Source organism: Ambystoma mexicanum, chromosome 1p (assembly GCF_040938575.1).
Source record: "Ambystoma mexicanum isolate Mex_15411 chromosome 1p, UKY_AmexF1_1, whole genome shotgun sequence".
Lineage (NCBI taxonomy): Eukaryota > Metazoa > Chordata > Amphibia > Caudata > Ambystomatidae > Ambystoma > Ambystoma mexicanum.
Window position 1 is genome coordinate 226,864,424 of NC_090921.1, and position 19,090 is coordinate 226,883,513.

Here is a 19,090-nt window from a genome sequence, read left to right on the forward strand (position 1 = left end):
ACCAAATCAAAGAGGTCCTATATCCTATCATAGAATATTGATTGCATGGACAATCCACAGTAAATACATCAATCGAACCGTTGTGTGTTAACTACTAGCCAGCAATTTAACAGGTTTTTGAATGGTGATTTATAGTCAGTCCATATAAGTGCCTCTTGCAAGTAGCCTGGCTAGCCTTACAAAAAGCGATGTACAGACAGCAATATACAAAAGACAATATATAAAGAAACATCCCAAAGCACTGTACATAGATATATAGATACAAATTGAACATTCAATAATTACAGTGTACATTCTGTACAGTTTCTCTAAGACCTATGGTATTTAAGAAGAGGCCTCTATACGGGAGAAAGAGTCTCTATGTGGGTACCGTCTAGTGGTAAAGTTACAGATAACACATTAGGTAAAATTCCAAATTCATACCACGAGGGTGTAAAGAGTCCAAAAGATCTATCCACAAAATTTCACGTTGTGCTAGCTTACGTTGCAGATCACCTCCTCTCCTCCCTGGTGCTACTTGATCAAGAATGACACACTTTAGTTGTGCCACTGTATGTCTTGCCTCTGCAAAGTGAACTGAGACCGGTGATTTCAGACTTTTGGTACGTATGTTAGACTTTTGCTCAGTCCATCTTGTTTTGGCTTTTCTAGTGGTCATACCTATATAAAAGAGACCACAGGGGCATTTAAGTGTATAGATTACATTTTGCGCGTCACAGGTACAAGAGTGTCTTAACTGTATTTGTTTGCCTGAGTGCGGATGCGTAATATAATTGCCTTTTATGATGTTCCCGCAATGTTGGCAGTTGTAACAAGGTATTGTCCCCTTATATTGGGATGTGGTATTTGGCACGGAAATTTCAGCCTTCACTAAACTCTTGCGTAGCGACTTGCTGTTTCTATAGGCAAACGTGGGAAGTTCAGGAAACAGATGTTCTAGCTGGGGGTCCAACTGCATCATTGGCCAGTTTTTTTGATAATTTTCTTGATTTTATTGCTCTGTACTGAGTAGGTGGTAACATATACAAGAGGTTCTCCAGACTTTGTTGGTTTGGGCACCAATAAAGTTTCCCGATTGGTATTCCTGACTTTCCTTGCTATGTTTGAAATAAGCACTGGATCGTACCCTCTCGCTGTAAATTTTGTTTCCAATGTATTCGCTTGTCGTTCATATTCCACCGTGTCCGAGATATTCCTTCTATATCTTAAGAATTGACTCAGAGGGACACTGTCAATGGTACGTTTTGGATGGAAGCTAGTCGCGAGTAAGAGACTGTTCCTATCTGTTTGTTTAGTATATATCCTGGTTTCCAATTTGGCTTCAGAGACATAGATTTCTACATCCAGAAAATGGATGAAAGTAGTACTAGTTGAGGTAGTGAATTTAATCCGAGGGTTCATGCCATTCATCATTGTGAAGAAATCGTCTAGTTCATCACGGGGTCCAGTCCATATACCAAAGACATAGTCTATGTATCTGACAAAAAGTGATAAATGTCTCGCCCATCTTGGCGACGAAAGGACATGCTCATGCTCTAAGTAATGCATAAAGGCGTTGGCATAGCATGGTGCCATAGCCGCCCCCATGCTAGTTCCCGATGTTTGAATAAAATATCGGTCCTGGAACCTGAAAAAAATTGTTGTTAAGGACTAGTTTCAAGAGTGTAAGGACAAACAGTCGATCTCCTTGGCATTTGTCCGATCTTAGAATGAGCCATTCTATTGCTTCTAGTCCGGCTTCATGAGCAATGTTTGTGTACAGGGATGTCACGTCCATCGTGAACATTATATCTCTTCCATCGACATACTGTACATTTTTTAATTGTTGTAGGAAGAGCATTGTGTTCTTCACGTACGTAGATGTTTCTTGGACTAGTGGTTGCAGTATTTTGTCCAGATATTGTCCCAAAGGTTCAAGGATACTGTTAGTTGCTGCTATAATTGGACGTCCCGGCGGTTTCAACAGTCTTATGTATCTTAGGTAAGATGTAGATTACTGGCATAATCGGGTGTTCATTTTCGAGAAAACGTCTTGTTTTATCTGAAATAACTTCATTTTCCTCTGCTTCATCCAAAACTCTTGATTAATGCTTTCACTGTTTCTGTTCGATTCATAGGTACCTCAAGGTATGTCTCTTCGTCACTGAGTTGGCGTTCAATTTCATCCAAGTAGTCCTGTTTGTTCATCAGTACCAATGCTCCACCCTTATCGGCCGGTTTAAAGATAATTTCCTTGTTATTGAGAAGATTTTTCAAAGTCTGACGTTCAATTCTCGAGAAGTTCCCTTGTGTGTCTGATTCGAACCGTATCTTCTTGAACTCATCCAAAACAGTCTTCTCAAAGGTAGACAATATATGGTTTTGTACAGATGGGTTAAAGCTGCTTTTGGGACTAAGTTCCAAGTACTTATGTTGTTCTTTTTCTACATGTTCATCTTCCAAAGAGTTAAAGAAAACTTTAAAGGATAGTTCCGGGACTTTTTTTTTTATTGTCCCTACGGGTCGGCCATGTGTTTGTAAGCATAAATCGGTAGATCGTAGGAAACTTTCCTATGGACCTTACCCGACTTTTCGCCCATTATCGAACTCGAAATCAGCCTCCATTTTGTGATAATCCTATCATTCCGCCGCATCGACCTGGCTCACCTGCCTTTGCGGCACTAAATCAAATCCCCCGCCCCTGAGCCTGACATCAGCAGACGCGTACTGCCCATTTCAAGCACGTCTCGTGTCAACAATCGCTGCGCCTCAGCTATTGACGTGTTGCCATGGAAATGGCAGGACGCCTCTTTCCCCAATAAGTATAAACAGACCGTTTCACAACATACAGCAGCAGATTTTCGATTCCATTCCTCTCTCTGTGTTACTTTGAGTATTCTGTGACTCGTTTCAGTGCTCTGGTCAGCTACCTTCGCCGCTTGTAGCCCGTGTGAACACCTGTACCATCTCTGTAAATTATTTTACTATCTTTACCGCACAATGGCCACAATAATGCCGTATATGTACGAGCCCGAGTACACCGAGGAGGAACTACTGGAAAGGCAAGCACGCGAAAACGATGGGGATTCGGACGGCAGTTGGGAGGACCAGTCAACGGATGAAGAGCCTGGACCATGTCGCATGGACGGCGTCTCCACCTGGTGCACGTGCAATCGGTGCGAGCTAATGCCAACTGAGGAGGAGAACTGCTGCTGCCGTGAAAATTCCGGGTGCTTGGCCTACATTTCGGAAAGCGAGCAAAGTCTGCAGGAAGGCGAGCAAAGTCCGCAATGCATCACCGAGCTGCCAGAGTTCAGGGAAGCCTGCCTCTCACGGACAGTGTTGAGGATGATGATGGTGCTTATGCACGAACTTCGTGGCACTGTTCGTCCGCGTAATCCGAGTAACGAGTAAGTATACTCCGTTTGTGATGTCAGTGATGCCACCACTATTTCATGGTCGTCTCCCACATATAAAATTACATTTACATATCATTCGAACGCATGTAAATTGGTTCCATATAGTGCATTTTCTAGATATAATTTTTTTCTAAGAAAAATGACATGTGTTACCTGAATCGACATTGATAAGAAAGTTTGGTCAGTTTAATACAGTTTGCATCTTTTTTTTTCACAGGTGGTACAGGCTGGTGGCCTATCGTTGCTTCACTTGGTGGCTTCACGGGAGGCTCGGACACCGCGTTCGGAGAGTAATACCTGCCTGTGCGGTACTTGCCATTAGACAACATTTCCCCAGTGACAGTGGACAATACCGCGGATTTTCCCTCGATGTGCTGCAACCTCAACTTTACAATGTGTAATGTTTATTATTTATGTTTAACTAAAATCTAAAATAAAGCCCAACATATATTTTAGCAATGGTTGTTTTGATTTTTTAAATGAATCTAGTGTGTCTCCGTTGAATAGCCTTCCAGTGCCTTGTCTTGTCACACCACATGTCTCCGGCCAGCATCCTCCCTCACGCTGGCCGCACACCTTCAATCCACATAACCGTTGAACCCATATATGCAGCAGTCATACATATATTATTTTGTGGGTTGGCATCAAGCGTTGGCAATAAAAAGCTGTTGGATTTTATTGATACAAAACATGGTTATAGGTAAATAATAAATATGGTTGATCATAATAAATCCTCTTTTTGGGCACCGGGTACAGAGATGACCCCCATATATTCTCCTGGGAGGGTGAGGTATTTATAAACTCACCCCCCTGCCTTCCATGTAGTAGATCCTGCAGCCATCCTCTTACATTCAGTTAGATGGCCTCTCCTTGGTGAGGCCCTGCGGCAAACGGGTCTTGTCTGCACGACCACCGCCCCGATCCACCCCCCCGCCCTATCAAAGGCAGTTCGCACCGGGGTACTTGTGCTGGCAAGTGGAGCTGTCAGGGAGCGATAAAGGCCAAGAGGTGCCAAAGACCATGTACACTTCAAAGTGGTCTATAGAGCATGGGTTGTTGTTCCCATGTCTACCTCCAGACCCCGTGTCTCCTGCCAAGCATCCCCCCTCACGCTGGACGGCCCCCTGCAATCCACATAAGTGTGTCTCCATTCACGAGTCTTCCTGTGTCTTGTCTGCACGACCACCGCCCCGATCCACCCCCCGCCCTATCAAAGGCAGTTCGCACCGGGGTACTTGCGCTGCTGGCAAGTGGAGCTGTCAGGGAGCGATAAAGGCCAAGAGGTGCCAAAGACCATGTACACTTCAAAGTGGTCTATAGAGCATGGGTTTGTTGTTCCCATGTCTACCTCCAGACCCTGTGTCTCCTGCCAAGCATCCCCCCTCACGCTGGACGGCCCCCTGCAGACCGCATAATGCCACGACATATACACGTCATTCATTCACAAACACACCCCTGTTTCGAATTCTTTATAACCCACTTCATATTTCTAATGAGAACTTCTTTGCGCTTTGCTAGTCAACCCGTGAAGGTGCTGGTTATCTGCTCTTCGTCTCTGTGAACTTCCGTGACCACTTTGAGCAAACTCGTCAGTTTGCAACCTGTGAACTGCTCCCTGTTCTACGACAAGAAACTACTCTGATCCCTGCATCTAACTGTTTGTTCGTCAAGGTAAGTCCATGTACCATAATCATTTTGCGTCCAATTTTTTAATTTATATCTATTTGCTAGTAGTCATCAAATTGCATCCATGTTTTCTTTTCGTTCACAACAGTACATGCAAGGAACTAGTCACATGTTCTGATTTTAGTCAAATTACTTTTTCTATTTTTTGAAAGTTATTGAAATACTTATCCGCTATTCCCACTCTATTCGTCCACATCCCTCCACTGGTGAGTCAAGTTTACGTATTTGTCTCTCGGCCTTGCGGTAGTGTGTAGCATTAGCTAACAATAATTTCCCCATTTATGTATCCACTCAATATGAAGGCGGAAGATTCTCCATCCGTGTCGTTATTGCAGTCATCAGCCACTTCAAGCGCCTATCGGGTAATCTTACTTAGCTATTCTGACACTGACTTGTTTTAGGCATGTAAATCAATAGTTTTAATTGATCGTGTAATCATTTTACCTAATGGTACACCACAGTACTCGTCCTCTAGTCTTTGTTTTCAGTTATAATTATTGTTATCCAAAATAATGCAAGTACTGTCTTTCAGGGAGATGCTGAGGAGTCCAACGCATTGACGACAACCGTAGATGTCACTCAGATGCTCGAGGTACGTTTCCGGACAGTTCCATCGATGGAGATCATCAGATCTTGCATTCTTGTAGCGTGATTGTTACACACAATGTTTCTTTCGTTTTTAGCCATTGGTATGTCCTTCTGTCGTCGCCCTCCTATGTGTCTTCTTTTTTCAATATTGTGTTCATTACTAATGAAAGTCCTATGTTTCAGGGAGTCGATGGAGCATTAGTCCAAGAAGAAGGGGGAGCATGCAGTTACGGGTCGGCGCAACAGCTTGCAGAAGTGTGCACCGCAGTTACAGCATCCCTTGATGTTCTTATGCATTTCGAGGTATGGATACTGACAGATCAATCATGCGAGATCAAATGACGTGATTACATCCGCTATACTTCCTTCTTTATTAACGCAAGTACTATGTTTCAGGGAGCTGACGGAGCTTCTTCAACAAGAACATCACCCCTAGTAGTTGATGCAGATCTCTGGGTGGTGACACTTCCAACGATGGAGCAAATCGAATCATATTTAGATATCCATTATTTATTTTAGACAACTGATCATTTGTGCAGGTCTATTTAGATGAGCCGTTGACGCCTGCAGAAAGTTTATGTTCTTTTAAACAAAATAGAAAACCATACTAATGCAATTACTGTGTTTCAGGGAGTTGCTGAAGCGTCATCTTCAATAATATCATCAATGGAAGTCTATGCGGAGCCCGAGGTATGGATCTTGACAGTTCAATCTAACTAGATCAACAATGCGTGAACTATTGTCGTTTGAATGTTCTACACAATGCATTCATTCGTGTTTTGCTATTGAGATGTACGTATGGGTATTGGTCCCCAAGTACATTTTGTGTTTTCAATATTATTATACATACTAATGAAAGTTCTATGTTTCAGGGAGTCGATGGAGCCTCAGTGAGTGATGGATGTGCTTATCATGAAAATATAGTCGTTGCAGCGCGAGAGGAAGTGGAGACATGCACACACGAGTCGGAGCAACAGCGTCCAGATGTTGAATTTCTAGGCAAGAAAGTTTCAAAGAAAAGAAAGCAAAAGAAGGTTAGTGTCCTGTTCACTATATTATGTTGTCTTTCACTGTCAATAGTTCAATACTGTAAGTTGTGTTTAAACTGAACATCCCTTTTCTAATCTGTCCTCTAGTTGCGAGTGGGTGTAAGAACTAGATCTACACAGACAGTGAAGCGAACGAGAGATGTTGCTTGTCAAACCTTTTGGCAGGGACTTGAGACTGGAGATGCATCGTGCCAATGGGAAGAATATGAAGTGATTGACAACGGACCTATACCACCACCAGCCATTGATAGTGAATGTCGTCCTGGTAGTTTGGATGCAGTCGGAGATCAATTCACAGAATCCACACCCGCAAAAAATAAGAGCGCGCGAAAGTTGAAGACATTGTTTTTTTCTCCCATCTCCGGACAAGGAACAGATGTTGCAATGGAAGAGAATGAAGTGGACGACAATGAAACACCATCAATATCACTCAGCATAGCGGAAGACGATATCAGAGATTGTACCTTTCATGCGAGTGACATGTCCTCAACGTTACAGGCCGAACCAGCTGGGATGCAGAGTGACAGTATAAGGAAAGAGGCCAAATTCATTGTATTCGATAGCTGTTTGATGGATATTATTATGATGATGAAATGTGGGCATTGGGTTGGTGGGGAAGTATGTGGGGAGCCATTGATTAATGTGACTCGTGCAATTCGAGGCACTAACCTTAAAATACATGCCACCTGTACACAATATCATCCGTTCGCATGGTCTGCACAACCCATGCTGGGGCAACTGCCAGCAGGCAATCTACTTTGTGCAGCGGCCGCACTTTTTAGTGGTTCAAGTTTTAAAAAGTTACAGTATTTCTTTCAGTTTGTGGGAATCCATTTCATTGCGAAAAGTCAGTTCTACAAATACCAAACCGATTATCTATTTCCAGCCATCAGCGAAGCTTGGAGAATGGAAAAAATGTCAATGGAAAGTACATTCGCGGGCAAACGCTTCAGGCTAGCCGGTGATGGACAGTGCGACAGCCCAGGATTTTCAGCCAAGTACTGCACCTACCACTTTCAGGACATGGAAAGTAAGAAAATTGTGAGTTCGGTGGTCGTGCAGGTGTCACAAAGTACATCCTCAGTGGCCATAGAGAAAGTTGGCTTTGTAGCATCATTGCAAGAACTACAATCGCGGGGAATGGTGATCGACCTGATAGCCACGGACAGACACGTTTCAATTGCCAAGACAATGAGAGAAGAGTACAAAAATATAAATCACCAATTTGACGTATGGCATCTTGCAAAAACAATCAATAAAAAATTGTCGGCTGCAGGAAAAAAAAAAAAGATATGCAAGGTATTTCACAGTGGTCCAAGTCAATCAGCAACCATCTTTGGTGGAGCTCAAAAACATGTGAAGGGTCGTTGGAAATTCTACTGGAAAAATGGCGGTCAGTAATGTTGCACTGTAGCAACGTACATCGATGGTCGACAAATGAGCATTTCCACAAATGTGAACATGGCCATTTGTCCACAGAGGAGGCACGGAAGAAGAAGTGGTTGATTCCTTCATCACCCACTCACAAGGCCATTGAAAAGATTGTATTTGATAAAACTATAACAAGAGATTTGAGGGGACTCACGGAATTCTGCCACACAGGAGATTTGGAGGTGTTCCACAATATGTGCCTAAAGTACAGGCCCAAAAGATTGCATTTTGGCATGGAAGGCATGATAAATCGGACTCTTCTAGCGGTCTTGGCACATAACCATAATGTTGGCCGTCAACAAAGTAGGACGACCGGAACTTTAGGGACGCTTCGCTACAATAAGGCCTTCACTAAAAGAAGTAAACAATGGGTGATCAAACCAGTGTTGGAGGATATGCAATATGAGTTTATTGAGAGACTTATCGTAGATGTCCTCGATAGGCACATACATGGAGTGGTGAACGAACCTATGCAGGGGACAACTGCATTGCCACCCAACATTGCCTCTGTTCCATGTCCACCTAAAGCAGAGCTCATTGAGAAATACACATCACGGTTTAAATGATTGTAATTTGATTGTCTGTTCTCTCGAGTCTCCTCATGTTGCAGGCCCATTGCAATTAAACCAAACAGTAATATAAATCATTTTTACAAAAATTATAGAATGTTTCCGTATTACAAACACATGGCCGACCCATAGGGACAATAAAAAAAAAGGCACGCAGACAAGATGCCCTTACACTAACTGGAGCTAACTAGAAATGTGTGCTCGCTCAAAGTGAAGGTCAGCTGCTTTGATGTTTTGCTCGGGTGGCGGAACGGCCCACGACCCAGTATAAGGTTCTATTGTGATTTGACCTTGACAGGCCGGGACCATCCTGAAAGACTAAGAAAAGATAATGAATAAAATTTCAGAAACGAAACGATGAGCCACGTTCATTAGAAGAAGTAACGTCGGCAAAGAAGGAGTGGTGTTTTGGGTCTGCCCTACACAGAGACACAATGGAAAATGCAAATATAATGTAAGTAACTTTTGATGAGTTTATACCGCAATTTCATTACTATACAGTGGCTTTAAAGACGGGTTCAGTTGTACTTGTTCGTTCTATGTGGCATATTGTTTTCTACCGCGCACTATCTTGAGGAGAAACATCTGCTTTTACTGAAGCACCTCAAAACCTTCCTCTTTGCTTCTGCTTTCTCTCTCCCTCTCCCCTGCTACAACTGGTCCACTGTCTGCGACCTCGGTCCTGGGCCCTTCCACTCTCCACCTGCACTGCCTCCCTGTCAACCCCTGCACTGGGGGACTGTCTCAGTATCCTACAGCCCCCCCTTCCCAGCACTTGTTCTGCACTTACCTTGCACTTGCCACCAGCTGGCCCTATTTATTTATTATTTTATGCTACTTACCTTGTACTCCACTCCCCCCCCCTCCCTGCCTCGCCACGCCTTTAAACACTTGTGTACACCCAGTAGCGCTGTCCTCGCTATGATTTTAATAAGGATCTGATGGTGAGACTAATTTCATTTTTTATGTTTTTAGGTACATCATTCACTACTGTCTGTGTCACGAGTACCGGACACCGGCGGACGGCTTCTACAGCCGCCAGTTTCTTCTCCGCGTGAACAACGTTACCACCCTGACCATTTTATGGGACGATCGCCAAGTACAAGTATGCCCTTACGCGGTACTAACGGTTAGATGCAACATACCTACCGTTGTGGTGGCCTAGTGCCTCGTTGTTGGAACAGCCATGCGATTATCAGTGCGACCGAAGAGCTTATTTTTATCGTAAACCAACACCCTGTGTACTGCACACGAACATCGCTTCCCTCAAGACGAACTAATTTGGATCGAGAGCAAAGAAAAATGCAAATCGCTGAATATTCTCTAAACATTTGATGTCCAATAAACGTACTTTGCCAAATGTACAATCTTGCCGTTTGCTTTTAAACCACGGTTTCACATTCCGAATTGTGGCGCTGTATTGTGAGATGCTCTAAGACCCTGTGTACAGCAAAGGACCATCGCGTTCCTCAATACGAACTTTTTGGAACATGAGCAAATAAAAATGCAAATCGCTGAATATTCTCTAAACATTTGATGTCAAATAAATGTACTTTACCACATTTACAATCTTGCGGTTTGATTTCAAAGTACAGTTTCATATTCCGAATTGTGGTGCGCTGTATTGTGAGCTGATCTGTGTTGATTTCCGGGTTCTGTGTGGAGTCGCGTAGAAGACGCCTGGGCGCGTTTGCCTACGCAGCTCAGTCACGTCACGGATAGAGGCGGGGAATATGAATGTTTTGATAAAGTCTGTTTCAGGGGCGGGGGATTTGATTTAGTGCCGCAAAGGCAGGTGAGCCAGGTCGATGCGGCGGAATGATAGGATTATCACAAAATGGAGGCTGATTTCGAGTGCGATAATGGGCGAAAAGTCGGGTAAGGTCCATAGGAAAGTTTCCTACGATCTACCGATTTATGCTTACAAACACATGGCCGACCCGTAGGGACAATAAAAAAAAAGTCCCGGAACTATCCTTTAAGCTTTAGCTTTCTCATCAGTTTGAAAAAATCAATTTTTTCTTTTAGCAAGGTGCTGTTATTCTTGGGAACAAAAGATAAACCCTTCCACAGTACTTGTGTCTCCATTTTTGAAAGTTGATATGATGAAATATTCACAATCAGGGTTTCCTCGCCCCCTTCTTTCGCGGAGGGTTTTTTCTTTTTTCCTCTTGTTGGCTTTTTTCTAAAAAAGCCGCGGTCTCGTTATTTATGGAGTCACTGGTCGTTGGTCTCTCTGATGTTTCTGCCGTCTGTCCTGACGGGAGCTCTAACTCAGTACTCGATGCGTCAGACGAAGTTTCTCCAGTTGGGACTTGACCCGTCTTTTTCGGGTAGTTAGTGTTCGGTTTGCTCGGGTAATGTCCGTAATAAGCTTGCCAGCTATAGACTATGTCCAATTTATGTTCCTGCGTATCCCCGTCTGAACTTTCTAATCTTTTTAACTTCAAGTTCTTGTTTGTAACTAGCCAATTTTTGATTAGTTTCTTCCAGGATTTGGTTCAGTTGTTCCGATGTGTATGTTTTATTTAATGAGGATTTAAGTACCTCAATGTCTTCATTTAATGTTGTTGTTAAAGAACGTGCCAATTCTTCAGTTCAGAGCACAAATACATTGCCACAAAACATTGCCAACGTGCCACGTCCACCCAAAGCAGAGCTCGTTGAACAGTTCAAATCCCGGTACAAATGATTACCATCTGTTTTTATTTTTCCAAAAAATGTTTTCATAAAGTCTCCAAATAAAGTATGCAATTTTTCTTTTGAAATCCATCCTCTTAGTCCTTTTTTTTTAAATAGTACAATTATTACGATTGACAATGACAATGTAACACTGCTTTCACATTTCACAGTTTAGTCGAGCTACTGTGGGACCTTCATTTATCGTGTTAGTGCCCGATGGATAACAGTGTGTAAGAATCTTTCGGTTTTGGCAGTTGCCTTGCCATACAGTTCCCCAAACAGCTGAATATCTGCTCGTCACACAAAAGGGACGAGACCTAGGCTACATAAGATACTAGGCACGCAAGAAGTACTGACTGTGAAAAACATGCCATGGGGTAGGAGGACGTTAGATCAGCAGAGGTGGGCCTATTACTAGACAAACTTTGACTCCGTTTTTGTGTTTCATCGACTACAATTTTGGAGTAGGGCGCATTCTGTCATTGGCAAGTTTCCCCTACCCCTCAGCAGCGCCGCAAACAGCGAGCAGCGACAGCCCCCCAATTTTTTCCTCCAGGGCCCGTGCTTCAAAATTAAAGTTCTCATGGATGCGTTGACACGGGATGTTGCAAACTAAGAATGTATGTTCATTGTGAGTGAAGGTCACCAGCTTTGAATTTTTGCTTGGCAGCTGGGGAGGCCCACGCGTCGCACACACAGTATAAGGTTCTATTGTTTTTTTACCTTGAGAGACAGGGACCATTCCGAAAGGGATTGAATTGAAGGAGGGGTGTAATAACGCAAGAGATAAGGTTGTCCATTCCGAAACTGGACCTAGTTACATGCAATTTCAGTTTATGAAAAATCGTTGACACGAACAGAGTCTGCATTACGCCAAGATAATGGAAATGCTGAATAGAATGTACGTTTCTCTTTAGACGATTTTATAACAGAACTAGTCCAAATATGAATAGCTGACCGTTATTGCTGGGTTACATTGTACTTGTTCGTTCTGTGTGGCATATTGCAATGAAGTGCAAGTACAAACTGTGTGCTGGTCTTTCTACCGGGCACATGGGCAGTCCAGCATCGACACGCATGTAGAACACCACTCGTTTCCGCCTGGTTCAACGCTAATAAATCATTACATTGTGTGTGCACCTCGAATGGTTGCCTCAGTTTACGCATTACGTTTAGAGCTGAACATACTCCATTGCACTATCCTCGGAAGCAAATAGCGGAGTACTATGATTTTCCACGTTGTGTTTTCTCGGTTCACATTGTGTCGCGCTAATAAATAGAAAGATTAATTGTAATAAAGATCGGCTACAGAGACACATTTCTATTTTTATTTTCTGCAAACAGGTACATCCTGCCATTCTGCGATTTCATCTATTCCAGACCCCAACCGACTTTCTTCAACCGCCAGCTGCAGCTACATGTCAATCACTGGATTTATATGACTTTTTTGGGACAATCGACAAGGGCCATGCCCTTACGCTGTACCAGCAATTAGGAGCAACATAACCTTTATGGTGGTCTAGTGCCAAGATGATGCACCAGCCTTGCAATTCACTGTGCGAACAAAGTGCTACATTTACCCAAATCGAACACCCTGTGTACCAAAAAGGAACAGCGCGTTCCTCCCGATATACATGTGCAGATTTGCGATTCGAGAGCAAAGAAAAAAAGTTCAATTTTGAATATGTCAAACGCTGAATGTTCTAGACACATTTCATGTGAAATAAATGTACTTTACCAATTGTACAGTCTTGCTGTTTCCTTTTAAAGTACAGTTTTATATTCCGAATTGTGACACGCTGTGTTGTGAGACGATGTGTGTTTTCCGAGTTCTGCGTCAAGTCACGTAGGTGACGACGGGGCGCGTTTGGTTACGCTGCCCAGTAACGTCACGGTGAGAGGTGGCGAATATCAATGATTTGGTGATGTCAGGCTCAGGGGTTGGGGATATGATTTAGTGCCGCAAAGGCAATTCACCCAGGGCGATGTGGCAAGTGATAAGATTATCACAAGATGACCGCGCTCTGCAGCCTGATTTCGCTTGTGTTCAAGAGATGAAAACTCTGGTAAGGTGCAAAGGAAATGTTTTTACGATCGATCATTAAAAACACATGGCCGGACCATAGGGACAATAATATTTCTGACCGCACCATTCCTTTAATAGGAACTCTGGAATTTAATTAAGAGGTCCTGCTCTGTAGTGTAGTAATGGTGTGTGTAGACTCGGACTCAAAAAACGTCTCTTAATGCAAATGACGCTTTTACAGACCTCATTATGCTTTACACACTTGACTTGATATTTTGTAAGAATCATACTGGTTATGTTAATCACATCGCACTTTCATGTACTTTTTGAGCAACTTTGGCCACTTGGCTTGCATGTTTTGTTTGTCTAAAATTACAAAGAAAAGCAAAAAAGAGAAAAAGAATGCTAATCAGAATGTGTATCCGATTTACTAGATTTTTGGCTAATTAATAAATGCTAGAACTACTGTAGAACTGGTTATGTTTTCTGTAAGATTGAATTGGCAAATGCACCTCCAGCTCCGTTGTGGACGAGAAAGGGCAGATTGACACTTGCCCCAAAATTGAAAAGAAAAGTTAATTACTAGAAAGCCTACACAACTAAGAATATGGCACAGAAAAATAGTTGTGGCAGGACGCCTTATGTTTCATAGTTATTTAGCCCTTAGTCCTCCCACGATTTGGGCCGTTGCTCTAGTTAAGCCGTCCGGATAAACAAGGCATCACAGAGATAGCCTTTTAACAGATTTGGAGGTGTTGGGGTCACAAAAATGTCACCACATGTTCCACAAACATCTATGAGAGTGCCGAGTAGGCCCCGCTCTCATGCTTCTGTACCCCGCCAGATGGAAAGCCTACACAGGAATGTAGCTGGCCATCAGCCACATCCACAGTATCGGAGCCTCTATGCACACACGCACATAGTTCTTCACATAATGCACTTCAAACGTGATGTCCAAAAATCACTCTTCCCTCCCGTTAATGGAGAATTTGCAAGACCAAGTAAACCACCTGCAACTCCAAGAAATTGATGTGGAGCCTTCCATCCAACCAGCTCTACCGAATGTCCAGATTGTTAAGATGGGTACCCCAACCTATATTGGACTCATCCATGAAGATCTTCAACTTACACAATGTTAGGTAAGATTTCTCATTTTTAATGATAAATCTTCTTGACCTGTGTCAACCCCAGAACCTTTTGCCTGATTTGGGAATCGTTTTCCCCCGCTCACTCAGTGTCTTTTTATGGGTGACTGTGTTATGTCCATCCATAGTGGGTGATTGGGATTATAGTTTCCCATAACTTTGGACCGATTAATGTACTATATCAGCACACATTTACAATGCAGTGCTTTCCTTTTAATTCTTATTATTTCTTGGGTGAACTACTGTTACATTGATTTAAGTGAGCCAGCACAACCCACCTTATGTCGAGTGCTGGGGGAATACAATGTATCCCCTTTCTTACTTGCCTGGTAACATTTCTGTCAAAATTGCAAGTTTACTTGAACAGCTTGTAGCAGAGGTCGTACCTTTATGACATTTAGTCTTTATTACTGCAGGCTGTCAAATCAGCCTCGGTAATGCACAGGAGAGCCACAATTCTGCTAGAATGGTGGGCTCCTTTTTTCGCCATTTCTTTTTTGCTTGTTGTTTCCTAGCTCGTCTTCTGTCATTCTAGGAAAGAACGACCTTGGTTTGGTCTTTGGCAGGAATCCTTTGTATTCCCTGCTGAGGCTCCAGAGTGACTGAGAAGGCAGGAACCGAGGGAAGAATCCAAAACTCAGCAGTCCTTTGTCTTTGACCTTGCCTGAAAGTAACCAAGTCCCACTGGGAGACTGGCTGTCCAGAATAGACAAAGATAATAGTAGCGTTCCCTGTTCGGGAACTTGCGTCCCCTGCACACTGTCTATGGCTGAAAAAAGCTCTTCCGATTACACAAATAATCTTTATCAAATTAAATGTGGCAAAACTGATTCCTAACACTAGCAACTTGCCACCTCCTATAAAAGGTTTTGCTGTGTTTAGGCCATAGATAGTGTGCAGGGGACCTTACTATTATCTTTGTTCTTCATACAACCTATATGCCAAAGTTGTCATTTTCTCCCCTGCACCTAGAAACACATTCATTTTGTTAAAACCTCACACATTACATTGAAAATAGTTTTTGAATTAACCAAAATAGGTGTGCTCTGTGCCAACAAAGCTTGTCCTGAATAGACAGCCAGACCGCCCCGTTCTGTAAACTGCAGGGAGAGTTTGCAGAAGTTGTGCTGATACTCCGATCGTGGGAGCTGCTGACAAAATCGACCAGTGGAGCTGAATCCGTAGAGTAAGATGAAGAAAAAGTCTAGCGATTTCCAGTGACCGCTGAGCCTGCTGTGCAACCAGAGCCAGATGCAATCCTTCCTATATATTTGGGGGTCCTGAATGAGACAGGTACCCAGAGGCCATTAGGTCCACTAGTCTCAGTAAGCCCTACATTTTTAACCATCTCACAACGTGTGGCACCCTTACTGGGCTGGAAACCCCCAATACCCTGGCACTTCGAGCCCGAGTGCAGTGCATGTTCTTATGAAGTCAGAATCAGTCTGAAGCCTTGGTGGACTCCTTCTGGACCGCCAGACAGGATTTGAATCCCTGAAGTCCCCACACCAGAGTGCAGGACAGAGTGAAGAGAATCCGACCAGCGATTTTCGTTCATCTGGCTCCTGTAAAAGGGCACTGAATCCACAGACCTGCAAGAATCTGAAGAAACCTTTACTGGAAGCCTCCTCTGACAACTGCTGCTGCAAGTTCCCATTCAGTGTCCAGTTCTTTCGTCTCCAGACCAAGAATCCAGGGACCGGGACCTGTGCAGCTGCATCCTGAAGACATCCACTTCAAAGCTCTACTTTTCACCTGATGTACTGTGTTGGCTTGGGTAATACTTACCTTAAGTCTTGTGTGAATCCTGTGATGCTGAGTGGGTGTTGTGTAGTTGGGAGTTTGCCCATACCACTTGCCCAGACCCAATGCTGGAATGCATAAAGGGAGTCTTCTCTGAAATCCCTAAACCCTTGCAACTCATTCTAAAATGAATACTTACTGGTTAGGAAGATCTCCTATAGTCTGCCTTTCCTGCAACTGAACCCTATCCTGAACTGCCTACAGCTGGCTCCTAGACCACTTGGTCCCTCTTCTGCCTCTGAAACAACTCATGCGATAGACTAGGGAAGGACTTTACAAGATAAGGATCCGGTCTTGAAAAGCTATAACTTGTATAAAAGTACTTGCATGCTTAGGAAATGTGTGACAACTATCACTTTAATAGAATAAGTTACCAAGTTTCCATAAATTTATACTTCTTTGAGTTGCATTCTGCCCTTCTAAAAAGTATTGGAGTTATTTTACTTAGCTTGAATGGTGCCCCCCCCCCCCTTCTGAAAAGTAATAAGTATTGGTACTGTTTTATTTTTCTGAACTGAATGAGTTTAAAAGCTCACAAATAGGGTTGACCTACCTTGAACTACATTGCGTCTTTCTTAAAGTGTACCATTGGGTTTTGCTTTCTCTGATCTTCTTTATACAGATCTAAAACAGTCTTAGGGTTTATACTTCCCTTTAAGCAGCTGGATGCTCCTTTAACAAGTATCTAAGTCAAGTTACTGTAACATGAGCCGGTGCAAGCCACTACTAGTTACACAGAGGAACTAATGACTGTAATTTTACTCTAACAATTGTGGGCGCAAGCCACTACTGTTTAAGTAGTCACTTGAAAAGTTATAAGTATAGATACTGTTTTATTATTCTTAACTGAATACTTACCAGTAGGGCTTACCTACCTGGAATAACATTGTCATTCTTAAAGTGTATCATTGGGTTTTGCTTTCCCTGAACTGCTTGGTGCATTTCTAAAACAGTCTTGAAGTTAATACTAGTCCGAGTTGCTTGTAGCCCCTCTTAAAAGTATGGGTCTTTATTTACCTTGAACATCTGCTGCTCTTCTAAACTTGTACCATTGGGTTTTGCTTTCCCTGAATTGCTTAGTGCACACTCAAATTAGTTATTCAGTGTTCATACTTACCACCGAGTAGCTTAAGGCCCCTCCAGAAAGTAGGAGTTACTTTACTAGCTCTGAACTGTGTTCTACAAAGTAATATCTGGTACAAGGTGTATCCTTGTTACTGGATTGGTTCATTAAGTGGTTATTGTAACTGAGTGTCATTGCATGACTGACCGGTTCTACTACCCTTGAATTACTGATTGCATTCTAAAAGTATATATAACCTGCTTATACCAGAAGAATAGCTGACTGCCATTCTGAATTTGCTGTGGGTTTGACTCACCTTGACTACTTAGTGTAACCTAAATAAGGTTATACTTTGGGTTGTAAACCATAAGTATTGAGTTGGTTTTTATAATTCTGTTTATACAAGCTGTTATAGTACTTAAGATCTATCTTGCCCTACTTGTATTTAAGTAAACCGTGTATTTTTACAATACATAGTGTTTGTGTTTCTCTGGACTGTGTGCATGCTACAATTTCTTTGTACCAAGCTACAGCCCTCTCCTCCCTACTAAGATAAGCCTGGCTGCTCTGTCTACACTACCACCTAAGAGTGGAGCTTGGTACTGCCTCAGATATGATTTTAAGAAGCCCTTAGTTGGACTTTAGAGAAACTGTCCTAATGAACACCTTGAAAAAAAAAAACTACTTGACCACTTTGAGTTCTGCTCTTTGTTCTATAAGCTGTCAGAATCACTGCTCAAGAGATCTCCAAGGACCAAGTCATCTGAGACTCATTCGGGCGTAGCCTTTATTTTATTTATTTTCTTACATTTGTTGTATGCCTAGACCCTGAGGTATCACAGCGTAGTTACAGACAGTTTGTTATTGCAATCTTACATTATAATTGAAGGAGGAAGGGGAGGGGAAACAAAATACAGTGCATAGAGAATCAGGTACATTTCGCATAGTTGGGATGTTCGGATGGGCTATGTGGGTAGATTAGAATTGGTTGAATAGCCAGGTTTTCAATGATTTTTTGAATTTCTGGTGGGAGACTTCATTCTTGATGTTGGTTGGAAGGGCATTCCAGTGTTTGGGGGCTAGCACTTTAAAGCTGCTGCCTCCCGCTCTCAAGCTTTTAAAATCGTGGGACTTCTAGGAGTGAGTTGTTGCTGGATCTAAGGGGTCTGGTGAAAGGTTTTCTCGTGACTGTGTCGTTAAGGTATTTCGGGGCTGTGTTGGCGATGTGTATGCATAAGGTTTTAAATACCATTCTCGCTTTGATGGGTAACCAGTGGGTTTTTTTGGTGTTGGAGATGTGCTTGGATTTCTTTATGCCTAGAGCAGCTCGGAGAGCTTTGTTCTCCATGAGTTGGAGTTTGGTTTTGGAAGTACCAAGGAGGAGTACATTACAGTAGTCAAGCTTTGATAGTGAGGGCTCTCGCTAGGGTGATGCAGTTCTTTGGCGTGAGGAATTTGCGGCTAAGGGATATCAGCTTCGCTGTGTAGGTGGTGGCTGAGGAAAGGGTGTTTACTTGTTTTGTCATGGTTAGGTTGGTATCTAGGTAGACACCAAGGGTTTTGACCTGCTTGAGTATAGGAATTGTGGTGCCGTCAATGATGAATGAAACACAGGCAGGCTGGAGAGAGTTGATTCTCACAGGATCCCAC

The 19,090-nt window shown here is 42.9% G+C and overlaps 1 protein-coding gene across 1 annotated transcript in view; it reads right to left on the bottom strand.

Annotated features, from left to right (window-relative positions):
* The window catches only part of COPS6 (COP9 signalosome subunit 6), a 200,887-nt gene that overhangs the window by 35,940 nt on the left and 145,857 nt on the right, over nucleotides 1-19,090 (bottom strand). The window lies entirely within an intron of this gene.